This window comes from Halichoerus grypus, chromosome 8, assembly GCF_964656455.1.
Source record: "Halichoerus grypus chromosome 8, mHalGry1.hap1.1, whole genome shotgun sequence".
Taxonomy (NCBI): Eukaryota; Metazoa; Chordata; class Mammalia; order Carnivora; family Phocidae; genus Halichoerus; species Halichoerus grypus.
Window position 1 is genome coordinate 24,026,229 of NC_135719.1, and position 13,952 is coordinate 24,040,180.

Here is a 13,952-nt window from a genome sequence, read left to right on the forward strand (position 1 = left end):
AGGAACTACAGAACACTCATGAAAGAAATTGAAGAAGACACAAAAAGATGGAAAAGTATTCCATGCTCATGGATCGGAAGAATAAACATTGTTAAAATGTCTATGCTACCCAGAGCAATCTATACCTTCAATGCCATCCCAATCAAAATTCCACTTATTCCTTTTCTTACCCTCAGCTATGATCTATAGAACAATTTTGCATAAAAACAATAATTCTGGGCACATTTTTTTGTGTGTGCCCAGAATTATCCCTATGGTTTTCTCCCCCCCACCCACTTTTTTCTCTACTGTGTTTAAAACACAGACTTCTTAAAAATTTCAGTCAATTAGAAGTTGAATTTATCAATCTCTATCTGTTCTGTTTGTATCTTTGAAAAAAAATTCCTGCCCTACCACAGATCACAAAGATATTTTCGGACATGTTTTTATAAAAGAATAAAAGTTTTTATTTTCATATCTTATGTCTTTATTCTCCTTTGAGTTCATTTTTGTATATGGTGTGAGCTAAAGATACATTTTATTTTTTTTCCTTTATTATTATCAAAATGTCTTTATTCTCCTTTGAGTTCATTTTTGTATATGGTGTGAGCTAAAGATACATTTTATTTTTTTTGATATCTATAGGTTTCATTATTAAACATATTTGCTCTAGGTTTTTGCATGTTCCTTTTATCAAATTTACTAAATCCTTTTAAAAATTATAAGTATTACATTTTATCACATGCTTTTTCTGAATCTACTAAGATGGTTATTTTTTTCTCTTACAATTAGTTAGTGTCATGAATTATATCAAGGGATTTTCTACTGTTGAATCATCCTCATATAGTGGGATGAACACAGCTTGGTCACGTGGACAGTAGGTCAACACCTACCTCTGTTGACTGTATGTGTGACAATCATTGGTTGTGTATCAGATGGCCATCCCCATCCCACCTCTAGAACCCTGGTATTGTCTGCTGGAGGGCCATGAACTTCAGGAGAACTTTTTAATTAGTCCAGGTCAACCATTGTATTTCCATTCCCTTACCACATGAAGGGAAATCTGCTCAAGGGGAAAAGGAAAAGGTTTCTGGAGAATTTCCTTTGAAATACAAGAAAGAGAGTCTCTCCTAACCTTTGAACATTGATATATATGGCTGTAATACCTGGAGTTGCTGCAAACTTTGTGCTTCCTTACGTAGGTAGCTCTCTTGCTACCTTTTCACAAAAATCAACAGGCAGAGGAGGGCAGAGAAGGAAGACAGAACAAACCTGTCTCCTTGAGAATATTGCCGAGATGCTGAATGAACCCACTCCTAGAACTGCTCTACTTCTGACCTGTTTCGTTTTTTGTTTTGTTTTGTTTTGATTTGGTTTTTTGCCAATAATAGGTACCATGATTAATTTAAACCATTTTGAATGATATCTTCAGTCACCTGGGGCCAAAAGTGTTCTTACCAACATCCTGGTATATGACTCTAGCATTTGGTTCAGTCATTGATTTACTTAAGCCTTTGACAAATATGTATGGAAGGCTGACCGCATGCCAGACTCTGGCTAAGGGCTAAAGAGAGAGGTGATTGAGCTCTACCTTCTAGGAACTCATAGCTTGGGAATGGAAACCGGCTTATGAGCAAATAATCAAAATCCCATGTTCCACATTCAAGGGGCAAGGTAGCTCCACAGTGCTCTGAGAGCTACGGGGGATGTAGAGTTTTAATTTTATCCTGGAAGAGATAGAAGAGATATCCAAAAAAGACAGCTGGCCCTTGGAGGATAATCAGGTAGATAATTAATCATGGAGAGAGAATAAAGGCATCTAAAGAGCAGAAGCTAGGGGTGCGTGACCTTAAAATAACTTGGGAATAGAAGCAGGTAGGTTCAGCTGCAGACGGTCTTGCAGAAATGAGATGAAGTTTTTAAGGGACATGAAGTTTCAATTTCCCTTTTAGACAATGGGACAGGATGAGGAGTGGCCAGAGGGTGTTACAACACAGTGTTCTGTGCTGGCCTGGTTCCCTGGGGGCGAGAAAAGTCCCTTGCATGCTGGGAGCAATGCGGAACTGAAGTTAGGGCTCTCTGCTAATGTTAAGCTTGAGAAATGAGACCATAGCGGGCATCCCTGGCAAAGCGTTTGCAACAAGAGTGGTCAGGTGTGGCTGGAGGGGTGCCGAAGGGGCAGCAGGGAGGTGCCAGGCGCTGGCGGCAAAGCAAGGAATCTTGACACGTTTCTCCTCACCCACTCCATATCAGTGTGAACTAGAGAGAACTCACACCAGCTACTAAAAGTCAATTGTGTGCAAATTTCCCCAATTCCATATCCACAACATCATGTTGGTTGCTTGAAATTGGCCACAATGAGAGTATTTGCATGATGGAAACGAGCAAATGCTTCAAATCAGTATTTTTGCTTGGGGGCCAGTGTTAAACATTTACCAACATTGCTACTGCATGGACTAGTGTGGGGCACAAATTTTCCCAAAAAGTCTGGCCCCTCCCTCACCGATCTGCTACAGTTCCCATTCCAGAGAGCTGGGCATGTTCTTGCAGCATGTATATAAATGAAGTTGGAGGGGCACCGGGGTGGCTCATTTGGTTAAGCATCTGCCTTCGGCTCAGGTCATGATCCCAGGGTCCCTGGGATCGAACCCTGCATTGGGCTCCTTGCTCAGCAGTGAGCCTGCTCTCCCTCTCCCTCTGCCTGCCACTCCCCCTATTTGTGTTCGCTCTCTGACAAATAAATAAATAAAATCTTAAAAAAAAATGAAGTTGGAAACCAACCATCTCTTCCCAGGCACAGTAGCATAATGTGTGAGTATTGGCTGCAAAGATTTGATGATACCACTGAAAACTGAGGAATAGCACATTACAGAACCCTCTCTGCCCTGCCTCTGAGAATCGTTCATACTTAACACTTGGGGGAGTGTCTCTGGTGATTAGAAATCAAAGTAGCCTCCTGTGACCAATGTTACAAGCATCACAAAGCTACCCCATCCTTTTCTACCACAGCCTCCTCCCCCAACACTCGCCATTGGTCCTGGGATGTTCCTGCTCGAGAATATGAAGTCCTCCTTTGGCGTTTATATAGGGAACCTCTTGGGCATCCTTTTCTGGCATGGAGTGAAGGGGTCATAACCTCCCCCTCCAGAAGCCTAGCATCCAGTTTCTTTATCTCTTGTTTCCAATTTCATTATTTTTTTTCTTATTTCAGCCTTTACCTCTAGGATTGTCAAACCACCCTGTTAAAGTTCTTGACCTCCTAGATGACGTGACTTTCGAAATCACACAGAGCTGCTACCAGTTCAGTTCCTTAGAAAGAACGGGGGTTCTCTCCATTCTCATTTCTTAAATCCCCTCAAGTTCTCTTTTCCTCTAACCCTAACAGAAGAGACGGGGTGGGACTAGTCATCCTTTGGGGATCACCAGAATAAGAAACTCCAACCCACAAATTATGGAAGTCAGCCTGCCCACTGCAAACGTCTGGAAAAACATGAGCAGGAGCAAGAATAAAACTCCCTCTTATTCATTAGCACAAATCTTTTACCACTGAGTTGTCACAGCAATAACATTAAAACAATTAAAAAGAAAACAACCAAGGGGCGCCTGGGTGGCTCAGTCGATTAAACAATGGACTCTTGATTTCGGCTCAGGTCATGATCTCAGGGTCATGAGGTCGAGCCCTGAGTTGGGCTCCACGCTCAGCAGGGAGTCTGCTTGGGATTCTCTCTTTCTCCCTCTCCTTCTGCCCCTCCCCCACTCTCTCTCAAATAAATAAAATATTTAAAAATAAAGATTCTCTCGTCTGCTTGTGATTCTTTCCCTCTCCCTCTGCCCCTCCCCCACTCACAGGCGTTTTTCTTAAAAAAAACACACATACAGCCAAGTGTTTAAGAAAAGGGGGTTGGTTAAACAAGTTCTGATACATAATTACATTGGAATGCTATAAAGCCATTCAAAACCACAATATAGAAGAATATTTAATAGCAAGAAAGAACGTCCACAATGCATTGCTAAATTGATAAAAGAAAGTTATGATACCCATTCTACCCCCACCCCCACATAGATACTATACAGATAAAGAAGAAGAAAAACCAGACTAATAAAGGCTACACATCAAGATGCCCAAGTGTTTATGATCCCGTATGATTTTTACTAACTTTATTTGTACGCTGCATTTTCATAGCCCATATCACTTTCCTTTTAATTGCAGAGATGCTTATCTCCCTACTTGCTAGCCTTTCTGGAAAATCCCTTCAGCCTTGACAAACTTGCACTAAATGACCTGTCTGCCCCTGGATGATTGCTCAAGAACAGTGAACTCATCTCTCACAAAAGTCAAGCCACAATCTTCCTGCAGATGTGCTCTGAGTTTGGAATGTGGGCCACTCCATGAGGACATGGTCTATACAGCTCATATGTTCAGCCAAGAACAAGCCCAGTTTCTTTATTTAGCCCTTGTGTATTTAGTGAGGTGCTTTCAAAGCAGGATTTCCAGCCACCTTGCAAGACAGCATGGAAGCAATTCATTTTGGCTCACTTGAGAGCTGAATGCTCTGGTTGACCTGGGCCACGTAATTCATAGTTCTGGAAAACCATTACCCCAAATCCCATCGTTTACCTTGGAATTACAGGGGAAATGAGCCTTCTGATCCTGTGAGAGTGAGGAGTTCCTTTACTAGAATTTTCTAGTAGGAACCTATATCTTTAATCTCAATTTTAATTTCAACTTGTAAAACATTGTGAGGGAAATCTTTCTAGAATCATCTCATACTTTTCTGCCTTAGTAAGCAGAGTACACAAAATCTTGTGAATGTATTTTGATGACTGCTAATTCTAATTATTTTGTTCTGTTCTGTGATGCTAATGTGGCAGATAGCCTTACATTATGCAGCCCAAAATGCTATGTCTTCCAATTCCTTTCTCTCTTCATCTCCTCCTCACCCTTAAGAAGACACTTCACACTCCCTGCAGATAGAAGGTGTTAATTTCTTGTTGCCTTTACAATTCTCCACTTCTGATACTGTCTTAATTCTGACCCCAAGGATCAACTCATTAGTATCGTTTTAAAAGTATGAGTAAATACGCTCTGAGTAAAACCTTGACTTTTGTTGGTTGGTTTACTCCTATGGGTTTTCATCTATACAGTATTTTCAGTCTGATCTGGTCAGAATATTTTTTTCTTTTTAATTTACTAAGGGTCTTCTGTTTGTTTGTGGTTTTGGTTATGCTCTGACTCGTTGATATATTGGAGAAATGGCCTCCAAACATGAGATACCGACCTATCTTTTAAATATTGTTTTTACTGACACTTTGCTCTTGTCATCTTTACTTGTAAATAAAATGTATCTTCTTCAGTGGGAAAAATTATGTGCTGTATTTTTGCATATTCTACTATTTTAAACATAGAGCAGATGCTTGATAAACAATGGTTAATTGGTGATTCACAGAATTCTATGGCTCTTACTAACTGTGGAGGCCAAAGATAAAGCCATAAAATAATAAATCAAAGACACAAAGTGCATAACACTAGGATGAAAAATCCAATTACTGGAAGAAACAATAATTACTAAAACAATGGTCTTTAAATCTTTTTGTTTGGAAACTCTCTACAAAGAACTCTGAAAAACTACATATTCAACGGCACATTTATAATTTGACTTCTAAAATGTGTCATTATAAACCTAGAGAGTTACAAAGAATATTTATTTCACTATGTTGTAAATATTGACTTTACAAAATAAAACTATATTTTCATTTTAAGTATACCCAAAGGAATCTAAGTACGATGGTGATTGGATACATCTAATAGCCATTTTCAAAATACAAACAAACTCCAAAAAAAGAAACCAAACGCAAACAAGTTTCTCTTTAACAGATGGAAATTTTATATCCCTTTTTCTCCCTGACATATATCTGTTTTCCACTAACCTGACAGAACTTTATTTTTTCCGGTTTGGCTCATCATTACAGTTATTGAGAATACATAATTGATAGAACAATATTCCTCGTAAAATTTTATTGGAGATGTATATTTAATGAGATACATGAGGTTTTATTCAATTTGTTCATGTATCCGTGGGTGATCATTACATATTCCTAGAATAAGATAGGATTTGACATCAGTCATATTTCTATTTTTTATTTTGATAAACATATATACTGAATAAATGTCATTTACATAAATGGACAGGAACAAAAGGAATACTATAATAGCAATGTAGCTTATTTTTAAGAATGCCATCTGAGATAGATGCCAAAGATCTCATCATAATCCATCCTCGAAAACTATTTGAATGATCTACCAGCTCTCTCCCCAGTGAGATCTCCTTCAATACGGCTGAAAGCAAGGATGTATTACCTAGACATTCGCTTTCCCAACACCAGGGTTCAAAGTTCACCTGGCTCCATGCCTCAGAGCACCTCCTAGTACATCCTGAATCCATGCTACGTTGTAGGATTTGAGATGGGGAAAGGGTGGCCTTTCTCCTGTAAAGTGGGAGAAGGTGACTATGGACAGGGAGGGAGGAGAAGCAGCAAGACAGAGGCACATTCCCTGGCAGATCACTTTGAAGAAAGTACACTGGGAAGCTTGATGCTTTAGAAAAAAATTCTCAACCCCGTGGAAAGTCCACTCGAGAGAATCAATGAACTAGAAGATGTGGAGAAAGCTTCAGGGAGGAGTTCTGAGCTGAGCCTGGAGGGTGAGTGAGGTTTAGATAACCACAGAAGACATGGGGGTTATCCAACCTACCTGAGAGGCTAGGGTGACATGTCCCGATGGAAGACACTTGAAGAGCAGTGGCAGGAAATAGCCAAGGTTAAATCCTTCGGCTGTCTCATTCTTCTTCTAGATTGCACAATGATAAACAGTAGGAGCATTTAGGGGACAAGACTCCAGATCGGGGATTTAACACTTTAATTGCCTATAGAAACTAGGCAGGTAACATACAACAGAGATGCTTCTATGACATAAGCTTATGATGTAAGCTGAATGTCATGGTGCATGGTGGGGACTGGTGCACACTGGGGAATACTGTCCCCTGCAAGGGGGTCAGTAACAGTGCAATGGGGGACCCATGGTGCCGGTCTTCCAATTCCTCAGGAGAAGCTCAAAGTCAGGATTTGAAAGCCAAGCTCCTCAACGGCCAAGACAAAACATGATGGGTTACATCTGTCCTGTGGGCCACCAGCTTGCCACCTCTGCTTTGAGGACTATGTTTTTTAACTACAGATCAAGCCAGAATGCCAGGAAGCATCAAAAGCTGAATTATTCTTCCCTATAAGGGTGGATGCCTGGAACAAAGTTCGATGGTCAGTCGAGTTGTCAGCGGAGTGGAGGAAGAAGTGGTTCCTTTGATGGAAGTGCACGTTTACAAGCCTACCCCCCTTTCACTCCCTTCCAGCACAGAGAGGCTGGAGAGTCTCTACTCCAAACAGTAGAGTCTAAACGATAAGGGGAAGATCTCTGTGAGGCCTCAGCCCTGAGTGTCTATTTCCGGCACTGGATTCTGTTTTCCTCTTTGTTTTGGCCAGTAGGAGAAATGGCAGCAATTTTGCCCACTTCTGTAGGAGACTGCTGTATGCATTTCCTGTACAAACATTTCTAAAGATCCAGTTGTTTCTATTATCTGCCCTTGCTTTGGATTGCCTCATGTGTTTATTTTACCCTGATGTACTCTGTGTATTTAGTAAGCCTCCCTGAAGCCTTTTTGGAATGAGGTAGGGTATGAATAAATACAAGTACTATCTCTGGAAACACCCCTTCCCCCGCCCCTTCACCTACCTGAGTTGACACTCTGCTGGAGCTTCAGGCCCCAGGCCTATGGGGATGCCACTTAGTAAATTACTGCTTCCATGTATCCTGAAGGTAATGGGGCTTCCAAAGGGGCAGAACAAACCACCTGAGAGTTGTTTAAGCGCTAGGAAAATCTGGCCCAATACATTATTCCAAATCTATATTTATGTTCATGGCTTATGAAGCACCTCGGGGCCCTTTGGGATATGAAAAGCTGCATGAATCTAAGAAAATATTATTAAATAGATTTATTTTGGGTTGCTAAAGAGTGTGAGGCCCTCTGGAGAACCACTGGAGGAGAATGAATTATCTTCTGCAATCTCCACCACTTGTCTTTTTAAGAGTCTCTCATTGAACCCCTGGTGCCTCCCTAATAGTTCCAGTTCATCCTGTTGCTATAGTTACAACAATTAATTATATGCTTAACTAGCCTTACTAGTACATTGCAGCCATTCAATTAAAATCTGATTTCATTCTGTGCTTCCGGGGTTATTTTCTTGGCCTCCAGCTCTGCAAACTGTCCATAACACGGATGGAAAGGGTCCCAGAAGTTGTTCAGTCCAGTCCCCAGTGGAGTCTTTGGCTTGAACTTGATAGGACAGGGCACAGCCGCCCTGAAATAGACCTTGGTACAGGAGCCAAAATATTTGGGAGATTTGAACCCAACAGCTGAGCAAATCATAAAACTAATACCCAGTGGTATAAGGCTGCTATGAAGAGATGAGTTTTTTTCCCCTTCTTAATTTTAATAATGTATTTAAATTGGAATGAGGATACATGGGATTCTTAAATTCGTGGCTGTGTCCAACCACTGGTGGTGACATCCAGACACTCTGCTGGTGTCAGCGGAGTGGAGGAGGAGCAGCCGAGCTGTATGCGGGGAAGCGCCTCAACCCGGCCACCCTTGCAGACCAGGGGGACTGAAGAGGCAGTGGGATCATCTGAAGCTCCAAAGCATGCTGAGATCGTCAGTTTCCAGGTACCAGATGGAAATGTGTTGGTTGAAAATTCTGGATTATTCCCTCTTCTGCTGATGACCAGTGTCAGAGTAACAGCCCAACGCTTCCATTATTACTAGGAGGGAAACAAGAGTTTTAGAGAGGTCTTGTTCAAGTTCACGTCACTTTCCAGGACGGAGCAGTAGTTAAGAACCCATTCCTGTAAAACTCTGAAGGTTAATACTTTTTCCTTTTCTTTTCTTTTTTAAATCACAAAAGTCATTCTGTCAATGTAACTGACACTATGCTTTCCTGATCTATCGGTCTCCATAGTTTTTCCTCTTCCCTCTTTGGCCCCCTAATAATGACAGCTAACACTGTTGTATTTCTATGCACCATAAACACTAAGTGATTTCCCTGCATTATTCGATTTCGCATGGAAACTGAGCATCTCAGTCTCAGTGCTGAAGGACTTATCCCAGGACGCTAAGCTAATGGCAGAGCCCCAGTCATGCCCAGACCTGCCTGGATCCCAAGTTCATTCTTAGCCTTTATACTCTGAGCTCCTCCAGAATGCCTTTTCTGCTCTGACCCTTTTTCTTCAATGAACTGTCCTTTGATTTACTCCCCTGTTCAGCCCTCACCTCCCTGAAGAGGTCTCCAATCAAAACCCAGGCCTGACCCTCCTTCACCTGCCCGCTACATACCCCTTTTATGCCCTCCTGTGGCCACTGCAAATGTGTGTGTTCACAACTGACATCCCCTCTCTGACCCACATTTGTCCATCCTCCTGGCCTCTACACCTTTGTGAAGGAACTCACTGTTCCTCTGACCACGGAGCCCTGAAACTCAGAACTATCTTTGATTTTTGACTCCCCATCTCCGCCAACTCCCTACATATAACCAATCCGTTGGCCTGCTTGCTGCTCACCCCCATTGGTCATTTCTTCTCCATTACCCAACTGGACCACTTCTGAAGCCAACACTGAGTCCAAGAGGTAACCAGTCCTTTGCCATGAGCCAGCGTGTGGATTTCACAAGAAATTACAATGCACATGAAGTTTCTCTCCAGCTGTCCATACTCAATGGTTTTATGGAGTCTTTATCCCCCACCATCACTCCTGTATGTTCAGGATTTCTGTACCATCCTCAGCAAGTCAGGTGTTGGAAGGGGCCCCTCCTCTGTATTTATCAGATACTGGCTTCCTTTTCTGGACCATTACTGCACCCCATCCCCACAATCAAACATAGCCTTTTTGTGGCCCACATTTTGACAAGATGTCCACCAACACCCTTCATAGCTATACCCCATTCTTAATACAAAGTTGGCCCATGGTAGGTCTTTAATCAAACTGAATTTCTAAATTTGAATTTGCCAATGTCCACAATAGCCAAACTATGGAAAGAGCCCAGATATCTATCGACAAATGAATGGATAAAGAAGATGTAGTGTATATATATATATATGTATATACATATACATACAATGGAATATTACGCAGCCATCAAAAAATGAAATCTTGCCATTTGCAATGATGTGGATAGAACTAGAGGTATTATGCTGAGCGAAATAAGTCAATCAGAGAAAGACAATTACCACACGATCTCACGTAAGAAACAAGGCAGAGGATCATAAGGGAAGAGAGGAAAAAAATGAAACAAGATGAAACCAGAGAGGGAGACAAACCATAAGAGACTCTTAATCATAGGAAACAAACTGAGGGTTGCTGGAAGGGAGGAGGTAGAGGGATCAGGTGCAGTAATGGTCCAGAGAATAGTGTCTCTGAATCTATTCAACATAATCCCTTAAGACAATAAGAACAGCCCATCACCATCCTGGCTTCCCTGGAGGCCTGGCTTGCAGTTCCTGGGAAAGGGGGAAAAAGCACTTGCTTACTATGTAAACTGGATTATGCCAGTCACTCTCAGAGTGTTGTCCTCTGCCAGTGACACCATCATGGAGGAGCTCCAGAATCCCACATTTACTTTTCACTAATTGATGCCCTTCTGTGAGCAGGCTTAATCTCACCAACTCCACTAAAAGAAAATAAAAAGAGGAAAATGTTCCAGAAAGAGCTATTCCTTATGTAATAACCATGGCAACACTGTTATCACAGGGCTATCTATCTAGGCCAAAATAGCGCAGAAAAGAGGATGGCTGTAGTGTGCTTGTGGCCCCCCCACCCTACCTTGCCCCCCCACCCCGGGAGCCTGGGGACACAAATGGGGTCATAGGCAGATGAGAGAGCTTTCCAGCCTCTGCCCCAGCTGCTACTAGGTGTGCAGGAGGGATCTCAGCTAACATGAACTGGGCCCCCAGTTTCCTCAGGCTCATTGCTGGGGCAGGTCCTGTGCTGGCCCCTGCTGAGGGTACCAGGCCAGACATGAAGGTATCTCCCTGGCAGCAGACCCAGCTGGTTTGTCCTGTGGCCCATGGTGTCCCTCAGTAGACACTGAGTGTAAGACAGGAACTGGCCCCATGCCATGTCTGTCCTCCTCTCTCTGAGACACGTACCACAAGCCAAGTTCCCCTTTGCTCCTGGTGTTTTAGAAACTGGGTAAATCCCCTCCTTCAGGTTTCATTCTCTCTTTGTACAGACCCAACTCCAAATGCTGAGAGATGCTGCCCAACCAGAATCCCCCCTTCTCCCTGCCCATCCACCCTGAACTGTGTCATTGAGTCAGTTAGCCTTATGCATCTGCACTCTTGCTTCCCATTTTATGGGTTCTTTCCCAGAAGCTCCCCAGCTCTTCACATAATTGAACCCTTGAGGGACATCCTCTCATCCCCCTGGAACTGTCAAATCCCTAGGTGAACATATTCACATTACTTGTGACTCAGAAACAACTAATGTAAGTAAAACCATGAGGTTGGATGATTTGAAGGAACTTCCATTGGCTTTCTCAGCTTTTTATAGGGATAGCAACTGGCATGGACTTGGCAGAAGGCTTGACCCCTTCACAAAGATGTGGGTCAGAGGCACAAGCAAAAGTAATGCTACGGACTGAACTGTGTCCCTCCAAAATTCATATGTTGAAGCCTACCCCTCAGTGTGACCGTATTTGGAGTAAAGTAATTAAGGTTAAATGAGGTCATATGGGTGGAGTTCTAATCCAACAGGATTAGTGCTTTATAAGAGAAGACCACACAGCATGCTCTCTCTTGGCCAAGTGAGGACACAGTGAGTAGGCAATCATCCACAAGCAGGAAAAGAGCTCTCACCAGGAACGAGATGAATTTCTGAGCCTCCAGAACTGTGAGAAATAAGTGTTTGGTGTTTGAGTCAGTGTGTGGCATCCTCTACTACCTTGATACAAAGATACTTTGCTGAGTACCACAAAGAGAAATAACAGGATAGCTTGGGTAGAATAGCAGAGAAATATATTTAGACTGAAATATCAGGTTCATCAAATCTACAAATTAAATGGAGAATAACAGACATCTTCACAATACTGAGTCTTCCAATCTACAAATATGGATGTATTGGCTTGTTAAGGCTACCATAACAAAGTACCACAGAGTGTAAGGTGTAAACAACAGAAATTAATTTTCTTATAGTCCAGAGGCTAAAAGTTCAAGGTCAAGGATTCAGCATGGTTGGTTTATTCTCAGGCATCTTTCCTGGGTTATAGATAGTTGTGTTCTCTCTGTATCTTCACATCACCTTTCATGTGTGCCTGCTTGTGTTCAAATTTATTCTCTTAAAAGGACATTAGTCATATTGGAGTAGGGCCCACCCTAATGACCTCACTTTAACTTAGACACTTCTTTAAAATCTCTATCTCCAAAAAGAGTCACATTCTGAGGTAGTGGGGGTTAGGACTTCAACATATAAATTTTAGAGGGGAATATAATTCAGCCTGTGACAATGAAATATCCCTCTATTCATGCCTTCTTTCTCTCAATAGTGTTTATAGTGTTTAATGTTGAGGTCATGCCCATCTTTTGTTAGATTTATTCTGAGATATTTGGTGTTTTGGGCACTTATAGTTGGTATCTTTTTTTAAAAAATGCCATTATTTATTTATTTGTTGTAGATACATTGAAATACCATTGACTTTTATACCTTAACCTTTTATCCAGTGACCTTGTTAAATTTTATTAATGCAATAGTTTATTTGTAAATTCCTTTAGATTTTTCTACTTCACAATCAATAATCTGGTAATTGTTATTTTATTTGTTCCTCTTTTAGTCTTTGTACTTTTCACTTATTTTTCTTGCCTTATTGCAATGGCTACAACAACCAGTACAACAATGAATAGAAATGATAATAACAAATTATGTGCTATTTCTAATGTCTGGGGAGATGCCATCTATATTATACAATCAAGTATAATTTTTGCTATGGATTTTTTGCTCATTATCAGCTTAGGGAGGTTTTTGTTTTGTTTCTATTTCTTGTTCACTGAGCCTTATCAGAAATGGGTAATGGATTTTATCATTGTTGATTCTGCACCTAATGAAAGCAGCATACCATTTTTTTCCTTTATTCTGTCAATGTGGTAAAATACGTAGATTAATTTTCTAAAGTTAAATATTATATTCCTGGAATGGACCCAAATTCAAAATAACATACTATCATTTTAGATATTGTCGGACCCATTTTGCTAAGATTTACTTATAATTTTTGTATTTCTATCCTTGGAATTGGCCTATAACTTTCCTTTCTTATAAATATTCATGTCATGATTTGGCTTCAAGGTAATACTGGCCTCATAAAACAAGATGACACATGTTCTATGTTTTATTTTGCTATTTTCTGGAGAAGTTTGTATAAATTTGGTGTTATTTATTCTTTAAATGTCTGGAAGAAATTACCAGCATGCCTAGAGGTTGCTTTGTGAGAATATTTGTAATTATAAATTCAATTTATTTAATCTATAGAGAACTATTTAGGTTTTAGAAACTTTCTTCCTGTTTCCATTTTGGTAAGTTGTATTTTTCTAGAAAATTACTCAGTTTACCTAAATTTTGAAATTTACTGAAAGAAAGTTATTCACAATAGCCTTTCATTATTTTTTGTAATTGTATGTAGGGTATGTGGTAATTCCTCTTTTGCACTCCTGTTATTGGCAATATGTGTCTTCTCTCTTTTTCTCAAGCATACTTGGTAAGAGTTTAGTTTTTCAAAGAACCAACTTTCAGATTTATAATTTTTTCAGTTGTACATTTGTTCCATATTTGACTAATTTCTACTATTATAATTATTATCTCCTTTCTTCTTTCTTTCTAACTTAA

The 13,952-nt window shown here is 40.8% G+C and overlaps 1 long non-coding RNA gene across 1 annotated transcript in view; it reads right to left on the reverse strand.

Moving 5' to 3' along the window:
- Window positions 1-8,704: 8,704 nt before the first annotated feature.
- Window positions 8,705-13,952, reverse strand: part of LOC144382742 (uncharacterized) — an 85,697-nt gene continuing 80,449 nt past the window's right edge. Inside the window, exon 4 of the long non-coding RNA XR_013450128.1 lies at window positions 8,705-8,848. This is a non-coding gene — a long non-coding RNA (uncharacterized LOC144382742). The remainder of the gene's footprint in view (window positions 8,849-13,952) is intronic.